Genomic DNA, 13,794 nt, shown 5'->3' with positions numbered 1-13,794 from the left:
CCAGTATGAGTGCAGTTCAGCATCTCGGGACATGGTCATCCCCTTTGGCCCTCTAAAGGAGTTGGGGTCTGGGAATGGGACTCATGTTGAGCTGAAGGGCGTTTTACAGGCGTCATTTCATCTGTTCTCCCCGTCTCCAGCCAAAAGTGCATTCCAGACACATGGGTACCCATGTACCCTGTTCATTCAGGCATCCTGAAACGGGACTCCCAGCCTCTCTGGGAGACGCAGAAGGAACTGACCACGTGCATTTCTTCTTGCCCATATCTCTGTGGAGGTGGAGACGAGGAGGCCCTGGGGGCAGCTTATCCTGAGCCCAAAGTCCGGTGCCTCACCTGTGGGCTCCAATGGCCCTAGAGTTTCTCCATCCTAGTTGTTGTAATAACAGCACCCCCTGTGGCTGGCAGACTCCACAAGGACTGGTGCCCGTTTTGTTCACACAGTGTCTCCAGCACAGTGCTTCCCATGTACTAGGTCTTCAACATCTGTTTCTTCTGCTCTTCATAAACTTCATGTTTTTTCTCATCTCCTGCTGTCCCTGATCTCAATTAACTTTCACCTTGTGTGTGTGTGCGGGAAGAGATACATACGTGAGCTCGCTCTTGCTCTCTCTCTCTCACCTTCTGCGTCCTGTGTTAGTTACCGCACATCCCTTGCTGTCTTATTTCCCAAAGGTCCCACTTCCCAAATGCAGTGGCTTTCCCCCAATCTCCCTGAGCTTCACCTCCCTGCTACAGTTTACATGATGTTACCTCCCCTCCCTGAGACCCGCCCCTTTCTCCACCTGCCCAGGCCACCCCTGTGGAGCCCAGCTCAAGCCCCTTTCCTCTGTGAAGCCCTCCCCCCCTCACCAGTAGTCAGCGTGCCCCAAGCTTATCGAATCCTAAATGACTGTTGTCCTCTCTGTCAGCATGGCACGCCTGAGCACTTTATTCCTCCCTGTATGCTAGACTTCATGCCACAGTTAGATGATAAGACCACATGCAGGTGTATCCATGTCATCTACTTGTGCATTTTACTAGCAGTGTCTAGCACAGTGCTGGGCTCTTGGGAGGCAATCAGTGAATGCCTGTTGATGGATTTTAATGGCTCTGTCTTTACCAATAGTGTTGAGAAGTAACTTGTGGTTCTGCAGCATTGCTGTTGGATAATCCCCCCATGAAAGATGCGACTGTCCCCATGTGCCCCCCCGCCCCCCCGTGTGCTTACACTGCACTCATCTGCCTCGTTTGCCTTCATGTCCTCTGACCCTCCTACAGCGCCTGGTACATTGTAAACTCGGTGAATCAGTGGTGCGAGAATAGACAGATGGAAATGGTTGGAACGTCCTCATCCCCGTTTCAGATCGTTTCTGTCCTTCACAGACTCTTGACTCCTTGTTTTGAAATCTCTTGGCCTACCCTTTCCCTCAGAGAGCCCCCTGACCCACAGCCTCTATGTACTGATGCCCAATATTATTTTTGTCTTTCACACCAATTTTAACGTATTGTTTGTATATACATTCTGGAAATTTTATCCAAAATGTTAGATGTGCTGTCCCCTCACAGGGGAGTGTGGTGATGGTTTTTTTGGAGAGGGGGTGGTTAACATTTATTGAAAATCTATGTAGCATGGGTTTTACTTGAGTGAGTTATATTTTCACAAGTCTGAGAATTAACATTATTTTCACTTCCATAAGTGAAGAAACTAAAGCTAAAAAACGGGTTAAATAGCTTATCTAAGGCTGTGTAGCAAATGATAGAGGGAGAATTTGAATCCAGGTCTTTCTGATCCCAAAGCTCATGCTACTTGTCTCTCTGTTCCTAGTTTAAATGAACCATTCAACAGGAGGTCCTTTAATAGCACTTGACATTAAACAGGCAGCATATAAGTACATCAGCTCAGATAAGCTGGTGTTCGTGAGAAAAGGCAAAGATAAGGACAGGATATTTATTGGAGATTTGATTCTAAGCAGAGATTGACAGAGGTCAGCTTCTGAGACCTTCCAGGTTCAAGAGGATAACTGCTGAGCACCTAGGAACACCTCCTTTGGTGGGCCCTCTGTGACAGAGGGCTGTCCTTAAGAGTGTAAGTTGAGCCTTACCTCTCAGGGAGGTAAGTTGACCTCCCTGAGAAGGCGCAGGAGTCCCATTAGTGACGCATCCTCATTGGCTGGGCTGAATCATTGCTTTTCCCTTTGGTGATGGCTTTGGTACAGGCCTCAGCCCTGTGTTGAGATGAGAGCCACCAAGAGCTACTGTGGGCGGCGCGGATTCCAGTGCTCATAAGAGGAGGCAGGGATGTCAGCGGGAAGCTGAAAATGCATTCGTCAAACTCATATCCTCATAGTTGAGAAACCTGCTCACTAACTCATATGGTTTTCTGGACCACAGCTCTTTGTGCTCTGTTTTCCCATCTGTACGTAATGCACGTACATCTAAATCTTAGGAAGCTGCAGGTGCAGGGGTCACAGGACGCTCCCACGTTCTTTAGAGGAGCGACAGAGAGGATGGAAGAGGCATGCTGCAGAATTGGGTTTTATCATATGCTTTTACAGGAAGAAGTTAACTGAAGGAGGACTTCCCAGATGAAGCCTGGGAATAAATGAGCTATTCCAGATACACAGCCGACTGGCATTCCTCACAGACTGACATGCATCTCAGTTACCGTTGGAGAGAGAAAGAGCTCCTCGCTGACTTAGGGGCCTGTCATCGTTTTTATGATCAATTTTGGAAACGTGCTATTGTTTTAAATTATTATTTAAATATCCCAGAATTGTGTGTGATTTAATAGCTCCACATAGGTTTGAATTTTTTGTTTACCCTGATAGGTCTTCCTTCCTATTTGTTCTTCTCAGCTTGAATATTTTAGGTTTATTTTTCTGTTGTAAGACAGTGTTGAGTATAACGATGGCTTTTCTCAACCATTTCTCTTACTGGTCAAGATCCTCTTGAATTTTAATCCCAACTTTTAAGAGTCTTCCCTACATAGTACATCCCTGTTCTGAGAGCATCTTGAAGCACATGAGCACAGTCACTAAAGAACATGTTCAGTAGCGCTTGGCTTAAAGATCGCGCCTGTGAACCACAGGTCGTAGTCTCTCCCAGTCGGTCTGATGCACATATCTGGACCGTGTCAAGCTGTCCACTGGTAACGTGGCCTGCTCGGTGGCCTCAGCTGTGTTTAAGTTCCTCCGTAGGATTGTAGTCGTTAACTTAGAAATTGCAATAGGTAGTAACTGGACAGGACGGACTTTTCTTCATCAAACTGCTGAGTCACTCAGCCTCTTGCTGGGTGAAGTGTGCACTTTTGGGATTTAAGCCCCTTGTCAGGAACCCTCCTTGGGACTGTTAGGAAGGCACACCCTGTGGCTGTGGCAGGTCACATGCATGGAAGACTGAAGTAGTACCTTGAATGATCAGTTATCAGAAACGAAGACCTCTACGACATTGGGCTTCCTCTCCTGTGATGTGGTGAAAGGTGCATTTCAGCTTTAAGGTTAGACCACGCAGGGGAGAGAATGTCATGCAATTGCAGTTCTAAATTGCCCTCCGCCTGATTCCGAAGCAGTAAGAGAAGGTTGTAGTTACAGACTAGTGCTGCCCTCTGCTGGCGTTCTAGAAGCTGTGCTGCTGCAGCATGAGGTTGCAAAATCAATTTTGAAAATAGAAACCTCCCCCTGTCTTCTGTGCAGGCTGCTTTCATGCCTTTCTTCTGTGATTGGAGCTATAGGTTTACACCATGTTTTATTTCATAATACATCTTGCTGAGCAAACCTTGACGATCTGCGAAACGCGCAGCCTCATCTCAGGGACACACCAGTACGCAGAGAACACCCGCATGAGGAGACGTGTGTGGCTCTCTGTACAGGAACTTTCCCAACCTATGTGTCTTAAGCAGGAAGGAGAGGTGCTTCTTATTTCTTGTTTTTAAAAATTCGTCTCTTTATGACATTGGTGGAGCAACAAGAGAAAACAACTGACTTTTGCTTCCTCTGTTGCTCTGGGAGATTTCCTAAGGGTTCTACTGTCATTTAAATTCCAGGTGCAGATCTTCTGAACAAATGCCTGCTGAGGATTTCTGTGCCTGGAAAATGTCTGTCAACAGATTGCTTTCGCACTCCTGTGTAAGTAGAGGCTTGTGCTCGTAAATCAACCTCTAGGGAGTTTTGTTTTATTTTGTTCCTGGATGATTCTCCAGTAAATTTTTTTAAATGGTCATCAGTGTTTGATCTCTATTCCTTTTCTATTAAACACTCAACTCCCAATTTACTGTCATAAAAAGTCTATAACCTGAACTCCTGCTTAAAAGCAAGGGTACAGATCCGTATTCAGATCTTAGAATGGGAAGAGGAGAAGAAGGCAGAAAAGATTAAAGATACTTGTTTCAATTAATTCAGTAGGAGATGCCATTTGTAGATCTTTTCCGGTTTTAGTCTTCATCAGACTCCTCTGCAGTTACCTACTCTCTGAATCGATGCACAGCAAAATGTATGAAAGCATGATCTGTGAGCTTTTTCCATTTACGAGCTGTGACAGATCTGTTAGCCACATCTCTGCTTATAATGTGCTAAAGGAAAAATGATTTATTATCTCTATCATCATAGCTATCATTTATTGAATGTTTACATTGTGCTGTTGCGAGTTCGAATTGCTTTACCTGATTTATCTTATTTAATTCTCATGGCAACCATAGGTGGTAGGTACTGTTATCATCCTTGTTTTACAGATGAGGACACTGAGGCACAGAGAGTTAATGCAATTTACCCAGGGTTGTGCAGGGAGCGAGGTGCAGAGCTTGGCGTTCTGGCTCCAGAAGTCTGCATGTGGCTGTCTTGCCATACTGCCTCACGGGAACGGGGAACTTAGGAGGATAAACTGCTGGGCTGTATTTCGGAGACAGTATTTTATTACTGTCATAATCACATGAATGATCTGTTGGGCTAGTCACTATGCTCTTTTGACTTGAGCTTCCTTAAGATTGGTGGGAAACAAGGCTTTCGAGAAGATGTGACTTGCTTAAGGTCACACTGCAGGTCACAAGTGTAGCTGACGGTCCAGGACTCTGACCATTCAATGCTAGCCAAATCCTACTAATTTCCAAGTTTTCTCCTTCCTCTTGGTGGATTGATTGATGCTGCTTCTGCTGATCAGAGCCAAAGCTGGTTTGAATGGTTTGCTCATGTGCTCATTGGTGAAACCCTGACATCGGAGCCAGTTTGCATTCACAGTTCCGTGTGGCCGTGTGAAGATTAGCCATTGTAGTATCTATAAAGCTCTGAGCAGCAGAGAACCACGGCTAAAAGCCTGGGCTTGGAATGAGGCAGATCGGGTCTGAATCCTGGTCTTGCCATTCACAAGCTTTGTGACCAAGGGCAAGTCACAGATGTGCTCTAAAGCTCTGTTCTCTCACCCGGAAAATGGAGATACCACCACCAACCTTATTAGGTGGTTATGAACGTTGAAAAAATGCATGTAAAGCATGTAGCAATGTCTGGCACAGAGTAAGTATTCCAAAAATGGAAGCTATTATTGTTTTTCAGAGTACCTTCCCGTCCATTTCTCAGTTCATTTTGTACTTCACCCTGAAAAGGCGTCTAATAAAATAACAAACATTTGTGTAGTGCTTTAAAAATTACAGACTGTTTGCACGTACTAAATTACATCTCACCCTAACAACCATTGCAGTACAGGAATTTATATCTCCATTCTCTAGATCAGGATAATAAGGCTCAGAAAAATTAAATGATTGCCCAAGAGCACATAGCTAGTAAGTAGCACAGCCAGGACTTCAGCTCAGAACCACAGCTCCAGATCCTGTGCTACTCGTTTGTTTGCTTCCTGTAGGAAAGCTTTCCCTAAAGGTGTATAAATCAACAGAGAATGACTTACAACTGTGTGATCCAGCTTTGTAGCGGTAACAGTTGCATCTTTAGTCTGGCCTACATACTCAAGTTAGGACTATTGTATCCTGATGTCTGTAACATTTTGAAACTAGGATCTTAAAGAACTGTTGTAGTCAGATACAGCCTCCTTGTGAAATCCTCAGGCCCCAAGGGAAGTTATCTTAATCCAGTTTGCTCATGCAAGAACAGACTGGCATTTCACTTCAATGAAAACAACGTACTTCCACTGTTCGGCTTTTGCCACACAGGAGTTACTGGTGTGGTTTATTGATTCACATTTCAGGCTCCAACTTTCCTATCAGATTTGGAAGAAAAAATACAAAGAAGGGCATCTTGCTCAAAAAGCAGCATAAAGTACAGCAGTGAAGACTGGATTTTGAAATGGAAACACATTCTCATGGCTTGTGGGCTGAGAGACAATAAGGAAGGATGTTGTTCTTGAAAGATGATTATTTTAATGCTGGAGATGGAGAGTTTGGCAATTTTAAGGGTGTGTTCTGCATGTAAGAAAGAGTTGTTTAAAAATAACATTACTTTCAAATGATGCAATACCTGAAAATTGGCGATGGTTAAAATAGAAACACCCTGAGTTACAGAAATTCAGCCCTACAGTATCCTGGCCTAAAAATACGGAACAATCAGGTTGATTGTTGGAGACTGGAGGATAAGGAGGAATGGAAACATGGTAATGTTTACTGAGTCAAATCTTTCCTTGTAGTTGAATGTTACGGAAAGACTCAACAAAGTAAGCGGATACCAGCTGCTGTCTTCCCGTTTCCCTGTGCACGTCCTGGAAAGAGAATGAATGAACCCCTATTAATTTATCAACTTTTTTTTTTCATTTCCCAACTAGCGAATGATGCGATTTTTTTTCCTATGTTAATTTGGTAGCCAGTCTCCTCATGCAGACCTTTTTTCAGGAAACTGGCCTCTTGCTTTAGAAGATTATGTGAAAACAGAAGCCCAAACTCAGGATCCCTATTTCAGTGTGTTTTAAGTCATTTTACAGTCACTAAGTACCTCAGTTTCCCCCCAAGGAGCTTAAAAACTGAAGGGAAGTTTTGACTGGTCTCTGTTTATTATGCTTTATCTGCTGAAAATGCCTTGTCAAACTGGGCTCACATGGAGAGACATAGATGCAAAAGAATATGTCCATCTTTGTTCTTCTGCTGAATTTTTTGGAAGCATACTCAAAAGATAATACAGAAAACTTACCATATCTGTTTGTTTCTGCTAAGGGAGCAAAAGAGTATGGTGTGTCTATAGTATGGATGTGTGTGTGTGTGTATGTACATCTGGGAGTGGGACATATATTTGATGTATGAGATATGTATGATCTTATCAGACATAAGTAAAAGGAAGACATCCATTCTTTAGGAAAATTTTCCCCATAACTGAAGTGTCAAAATCTTTTGAAAAAAACTTCTAAGTGGCAATAGGCAAAAGCTGTGATTAGTCATTTGTAAAAAAATAAGCAGACCTTTTTGTTCTGGATTTTGGATTTTTTAACTGATGAGAATAATCTGGCTGTACCTTGCGTACTTCAATCACTGATATTATGAATTACAATAGCATATACAGAAGGATGCAGCGGAGCCCTGAATTAATAAAAAAATTAGTGAAATCATTATTTGAGAGTTCCAGTGATTCTTCCGTCTTGGCACTTTTTCAGGTTTAAATGCTTGAATTTACTATCCAACTGGAATATTTAACTGCCTGCTGCTTCATAAAGTATGTGCATTTCTTTGCAGTCTATGAGCTATTGCATCTTTGATAAACCGATTGCTACACATCTCTGTAGCCCATGCTGTCCTATTCCCTTATTTACAGAGATGAGAAGACTAGCCTGGTAGCAGTAGGCATGTGCGGTGGATGCTTCTCCATTATGAAGGATGAGTTTGTATTGGGGTCTCCTGTGAAGAGATAAGCTGTCAAGCCTATAAGGAGTAAGAACGTTCATCACATCTAAGTAAGCACCCTGCCCCTCCTGGCTTGTCAGCATCCTGCTGAATCCATTTGAAATCGTCAACCACAGGCACATTGTAGTTGGAGGTTCTTCCTATACTCATAGCAGAGATTGTAAATGAGGGTGATGTATGAGCAAAATCAAAAGGAGAAAGTAAAGTTTAGTTAATTTATTGAAACCAAGAGAACAGACAGAATGCACGGTACAGCCAGGATTAGAACCCATTCATCACGATAAAACCAAAAAAAGGTGGGGGAGTGTTTTAGGTTAAAAGAGACCAAAGAGTCTTAGTGAGTGAACCTCGCTGGGATCTGGGTTTGAAAAAAAACCAAGTATAAAAGACATTTTTTTAGAGAAAGTAGGAAAAGTTGAATATGGACTGGATATTGGAGGATACAAAGGAATTGTTAATCTTCTTAGGTGTGATAAAGATATTGTAATTATACAGGTGAATGGCCTCATTTTTTTAGACATGCTCAAGAAGTGAGGAGCAGAGTGTTGGGATCGTTGTCAATTTACTTTCAAATGATTCAGCAAAAAAATATACATATATCTTACATAGAGATAACATAGCTAAAGCAAAAATGGCAAAATGAACAATTGGTGAATGTAGGTGGTATGAATTTAGGAATTCATTTTTTTGTCATTCAAATTTACTATATGTCGGAAAGTTGTCATAACAGTTAAAAAAAAGAATGCTCGTCCCTTTAGTTAGGTGCCCGGACACACCAAGTATCTTCTTGGATCCCTGGAACACTAAAGGGAGCGACAATAGGCTTCCTAATAAAATGCTATCAAGCACCTAGGGAAGAGAAAAGACTGTGGCAAAAGATAATGTTAAGGAGAGCTGAGAATACAAAGCCTTACTTTTGGAGGGGGCGGAGGAGAATCTTGAATAAAGCTAACAAAATATCCTTAACTCATAGATGCATCTAAGGAATTCCATTCTGGAAAAAACATTAGGATGTCATTAGCATCAATATATTACTTTCCCTCTGAGCTATTCCATTGTCCTCCCTGGACCCTGAAATCATAGTAATCCTTTGAATCAAACAGAATTATCTCCAAGTGAAAGAACTAGGTGTAGGAAAGCGTTTTCTTTCACTTCTACCAGAGCACCTGCTTACTTTGTACCATTTGTACGTATGTTGTAAGGTTCTTCAGCGCCACGTTCTAGTTATCCTGCCCTGGGGACTTGGACCCCAGGATGAGCTCTGCTTCTTTACCCAAGTCAAGGATTTCCCTTGACTTCCCTTGAGTAACGGGGTTGACGTGAGCCTTTGCGTCTAAGTGATAAAACTGAACCTTTGGGCAGCTCAAGAATGAAGAGTCACAGGCGTGCCCCTCCCACCGCCCCGCAACACCAGATTTGGTGACATCAGTATATGCATGTATGAGATTTGTTAAAGCTCTATTTAGACCACAAAGTAAATAACTCACAACCAGGTTCAACTTTTTCCATTCTAGGTTGTCTTGAGTTTATTGTGAGAGCATTATGGAAAAAAAAAAAAAAAAACAGATCATAAAGCTTCTTCAGGAAGCTGGTTTCATATGGTGGTTTAGATTTAAATAGTGATTGTCTAGCACCATTTGAAATCAGTGTTCTTGGGGGAGACCAGCTGCACTACCAGGGGCAAAAGGAACGAATAGAACAGCCCCGAAGAATTTGAAAGCAAAGACCAGACGGCCGTGAGAACCTGCCTGCTGTTGTAGCTGATCCGTCCCACAGTGGTATTATAAATACCAAGTTAATTATGCAGGATGTCTGGTTATTAGAACTTCATACTCGTTTGTGTAATAAACCTTCTGTAGTACTTTTCCTGTAATACAGACTCCATCGTGCTTGGGTGAAAGGGCCGAATGTATGGCAGATTTATTAATCTCTGGGCCCTCCCAACCCTCATGTCCTCCTGTGACCCCTTAGAGGATGACTGATTTCTTTTGGTGTTCAGAGTCAATATAATTTTCTAGCACCATCTGAAATCGGTTATAATGATTGGGGAAGAGCAGCGTGCAGCCAATTAAGAAGAGAAAATATATTGGTGACCTTCGGGGCCATAAATAAGAAGAAAACAGAAATACCAAGCAGAAATACCAAGGTGGTTTTTCTTCTTTGGGTTTTTAAGGTGAGTTTCATTGCCCTGAATTACGTGTTATGCTAATAAATGGTTAACTATTAGCATATTGCTAATGGTTATATTTTAGAAAAATTCCACAGAATTTGTGGGGATTTTTGTTTTGATGCAAGATACCTAGAAAAAAGTGGGTAAAATCCATGACTGCCTCAGATCACGTGAAAGGAGCAGAGTGAGATGTTACACAGTGAGATGCTGTGTAACCGCATCCCTGGACACTCCCACCTGATGGTGGAGCTCACTCTGTGGTAACCAGGTTGTTTTCTTCTTTCTTTCTTTCTTTTTTTTTTTTGGTGAGGAAGAGTGGCCCTGAGCTAACATCTGTGCCAATCTTCCTCTATTTTGTGTGTGGGACGCCACCACAACATGGTTGATGAGTGGCGTAGGTCCGTGCCCGGGATCCGAACCTGCAAACCCTGGGTCCCCGAAGCGGAGTGCGTAAACTTAACCACTACGCTACCAGGCCAGCCCCTGGGTCATTTTCTTAAAAGGTAGCACCTAGCTCAAGCCAACTAGAAGTTCAGTCAAACAAGGCGCACGAGGAAAAATGGTACAGATAACTAGGTTTCTGTGTCTAGGACAGAACTAAGTTAATACGTTTCCGTTCAGTTTAGAAAGCAAGGTGAAGAAAGCCACAGGTTGTACTGGAACTGTTTTCCTAAATTATACCGTGTTACCATGGAAGAGAAGTTGTTAGACCAAAAACAACAGAATTTTCTAGGTCTAAGCAAGGGGGCGAAAAGGCTTAAGAGTGAGCTGTGTCAGCCACTGTACCACCCATGGGGCATGATGCTGTTCTGCCCACAGGTACCAACTTAGCAGAGGTCAGCCTGCTGCCGCCACCCACCGTCTCCACGTGGCATCCCAGACAACAGAAGGGGCACCTGGGGGAGTTCCAGGCCTTGTCCTTCCCTTTTCACTTGGGCCTGGAGAAGCTCTGTGGGGCCTGACAGTCACCTGATACCTGCCTACCCTGCTTCACGAAGCTCAGCCTCCACCTTTCCCCCCCTCTCACACCTGCCCCCCCACACCTGCCCCCCCTCACACGCGCCCCCCACCCCCAGCCCACCCCCCCCCCACACACCCGCCCCCCTCTCACACCCGCCCCTCCCATTGACGCTTCTGCTCTAATTTGTCGGGGAAGCCCTTTCTCCTTAAGGCTAAGACCTGGAATTTGTAGCCTAAACACTCTGTACACCACGCATATCAAATGAGATCATTTCACTTCTTCTTTTTCTGACCTCTGGTTATTTCCCCAAAACTCTCTTTTTTGCTTTCTTGCCTGCTCTGTTTTCCCTGACTAATCTTACTTACCCTCACAGTTCCAAATATACCCGCGATGTGCCTTCACGTTTCCAAACCTACACATATACTGCTTCCTTTGCCCGGATCTTCCCTCTTCTCCTCCTCTTCCTCGGCCTGAGAGCTCTAGCTAATTCTTCAACCCCTGCCTCAAATGTGTGTTTGTCTTCAGCCTCAGGCCTTGAGCACTGATAGTGGCTTTCTTCTCTGTCTTCCTTCAGAACCATATGACACTTTTCCTGTTGTCCTGTGATTACTTATTTACTCAATAGTCTTCTCCGCTGGGCTGTAAGATCCGTGGATTTAGAAGGGACAGGAGATAAACAGCACATGCTATGTACAGTCATGCGTCACTCAACGATGGGGATATGTTCTGAGAAATGCCTTGTTAGGCAATTTCATCATTGTGTAAACATCATAGAGTGTACTTACACAAGCCTAGATGGTATCACCTACTACACACCTAGGCTATACAGTACTCTTCTTATGGGACCACCATTGCATACGTGGTCCATTGTTGGCTGAAACGTTGTTATGCGGCGCATGACTGTGCATTCAGTTCTTACTCATATATACAATACAACATACATACATACACATGGCGAATTTTCCTTCTAGGCTGCTGCTTCCACTTTTCTGCCCATTCACAGTTTCTCTCCATTTTCATTTGCCATGTGCATAGGGAATGAAAACTACTTCCAACGGCGACCTAAGTTAAATAGAGGAAAATAAATCCGCTTCAAAGAGCGTATATCCCTCTCTAAAACTTTAAATATGATTTTGATGTATCTTCCATTATGGATTATCTGTGTGTTTTCTTTCTTCTATGTGTATAAATAACTAGGAACTGATATGTTTAATGAGTTAGAGAGCCATGGGTCTTTTCAGCCAAAGACACAAAAACAGATGTGCCCTAACTTAAAAAGGCAGTAAATGTATGCTAAGCAGACTGAAGCCATTAAAAATAATAATTAATAGCTACTGAGTGCCAACCACATGATTACCGCCCAGCCCTCCAAACAGCCCTGCGAGGTGGGTAGTATTTCCCCCATGTTACGGATGAGGAAATAGAAGTGCAGAAAAATTAAGTAGCTTGCCTGGGATTTCACAGCTTGTCAATATTAGATTTAAATTCTAAATCAGATTATAAACGATGATGATGATGATGATAATAGCAGCTAACACTGAGCTCTTATTTTGTGCTAGGTACTTGCTAGGTATTTTACATGAATTATCTCATTTAATCTAACTTTCAAAGTAGTCCTCTGAAGTAGGTATTATTATTATAATCATTCCCATTTTGCAGACGAGAAAACAAATGAGAAGAATTAAGTAATTTGTCTAAGATCATGTAACCATAAAGTGTTTATGCAAGAGTACGAACGTAGATCTCTCTGATTCTGGTGTCTACGCTCTTCATCAGTGCTGTTCTTTTCATAGTGGTGGATGTAATAATGGGCATGCTCATTTTGTACGCAGCCTCTAAAATGGCCCCCATTGATCCCCACCTACTGTATTCATACCCTGTGTAATTTCTTCCCGTTGAGTCTGGGCTGGACCTAGTGACTTGCTTCTCGTGGATGCAACATGGCAAAAGTGACAGGATGTCACTTCCGAGATTAGGTTATAGTAGACTATGATTTCTGTCATGCTCTTGTGCTTGCTTTCTCTCTCTCTCTCTCTCTCTTTAAGGAAAGCCACGTGCCATGTTGGAACTGCCCAGTGGAGAGGCCCACATGGCAAGGAACCGATGTCCTCAGGCAACAGCTCACAAGGACCTGAGGTCTGCCAAGAGCCACATGAGCTTGAAAATGAATCCTCCTGTAGCGGGCCTGGAGATGACTGTAGCCCCAGGCAACACCTTGATTGCAGCCTATGAGAGACCCTGAGCCGGAGGACCCGGTTAAAATGTGCCCAGATTCCTGACCCACAGAAATTGTGACATAATAAATGTTTGTTGTTTTACACCACTGTATTTTTGGGTTATTTGTTAATGCAGCAATAGATAACTAATATGGCTCATAGTACCCGTATCTAGGCTCAAACTTTCTGCTTATGGTACCTAAATTTCTTAGATAAACGTTTTTTGGAATAACTTTAGATTTACAGAAAAGTTGCAAAGATAGTTACAGAGAGTTCTCTCGCTCACCTAGTTTCCTCCATTGTTAATGTCTTATATAACCATGGTACATTTATCAATACTAGGAAACCAATATTGGTACATTACTCGAGTAAATTGCAGACTTTGTTCACATCTCACTGGTTTTTCCACTAATGTCCTTTTTCTATTCCAGGATTGGTGTCATATTTTTAATAGCCTAATAGATATCATGCCCTATAACTCTGTGTGTGTGTGTGTGTGTGTGTGTGTGTGTGTGTGTGTGTATAGAGAGAAGAAAAGGTACATGCCTGCTAAAATTTGGGAGATTTGCCCAGCGATGATAAAGGAATATTAACAAAGTCTTTAAACAGGGGTCTTGTTTGTAATTATTTGGAAAATAACCATT

The 13,794-nt window shown here is 43.0% G+C and overlaps 1 long non-coding RNA gene across 2 annotated transcripts in view; it reads left to right on the top strand.

Moving 5' to 3' along the window:
- LOC131397364 (uncharacterized) overlaps nucleotides 1-11,031 on the top strand; it is a 203,941-nt gene extending 192,910 nt beyond the window's left edge. For both annotated transcript variants that reach the window (XR_009216751.1, XR_009216750.1), the window contains one exon: nucleotides 4,024-11,031. This is a non-coding gene — a long non-coding RNA (uncharacterized LOC131397364). The remainder of the gene's footprint in view (nucleotides 1-4,023) is intronic.
- Nucleotides 11,032-13,794: the final 2,763 nt, after the last annotated feature.

This window comes from Diceros bicornis, chromosome 3 (assembly GCF_020826845.1).
Source record: "Diceros bicornis minor isolate mBicDic1 chromosome 3, mDicBic1.mat.cur, whole genome shotgun sequence".
NCBI lineage: Eukaryota > Metazoa > Chordata > Mammalia > Perissodactyla > Rhinocerotidae > Diceros > Diceros bicornis.
This window is presented reverse-complemented; position numbering and strand designations above follow the sequence as displayed.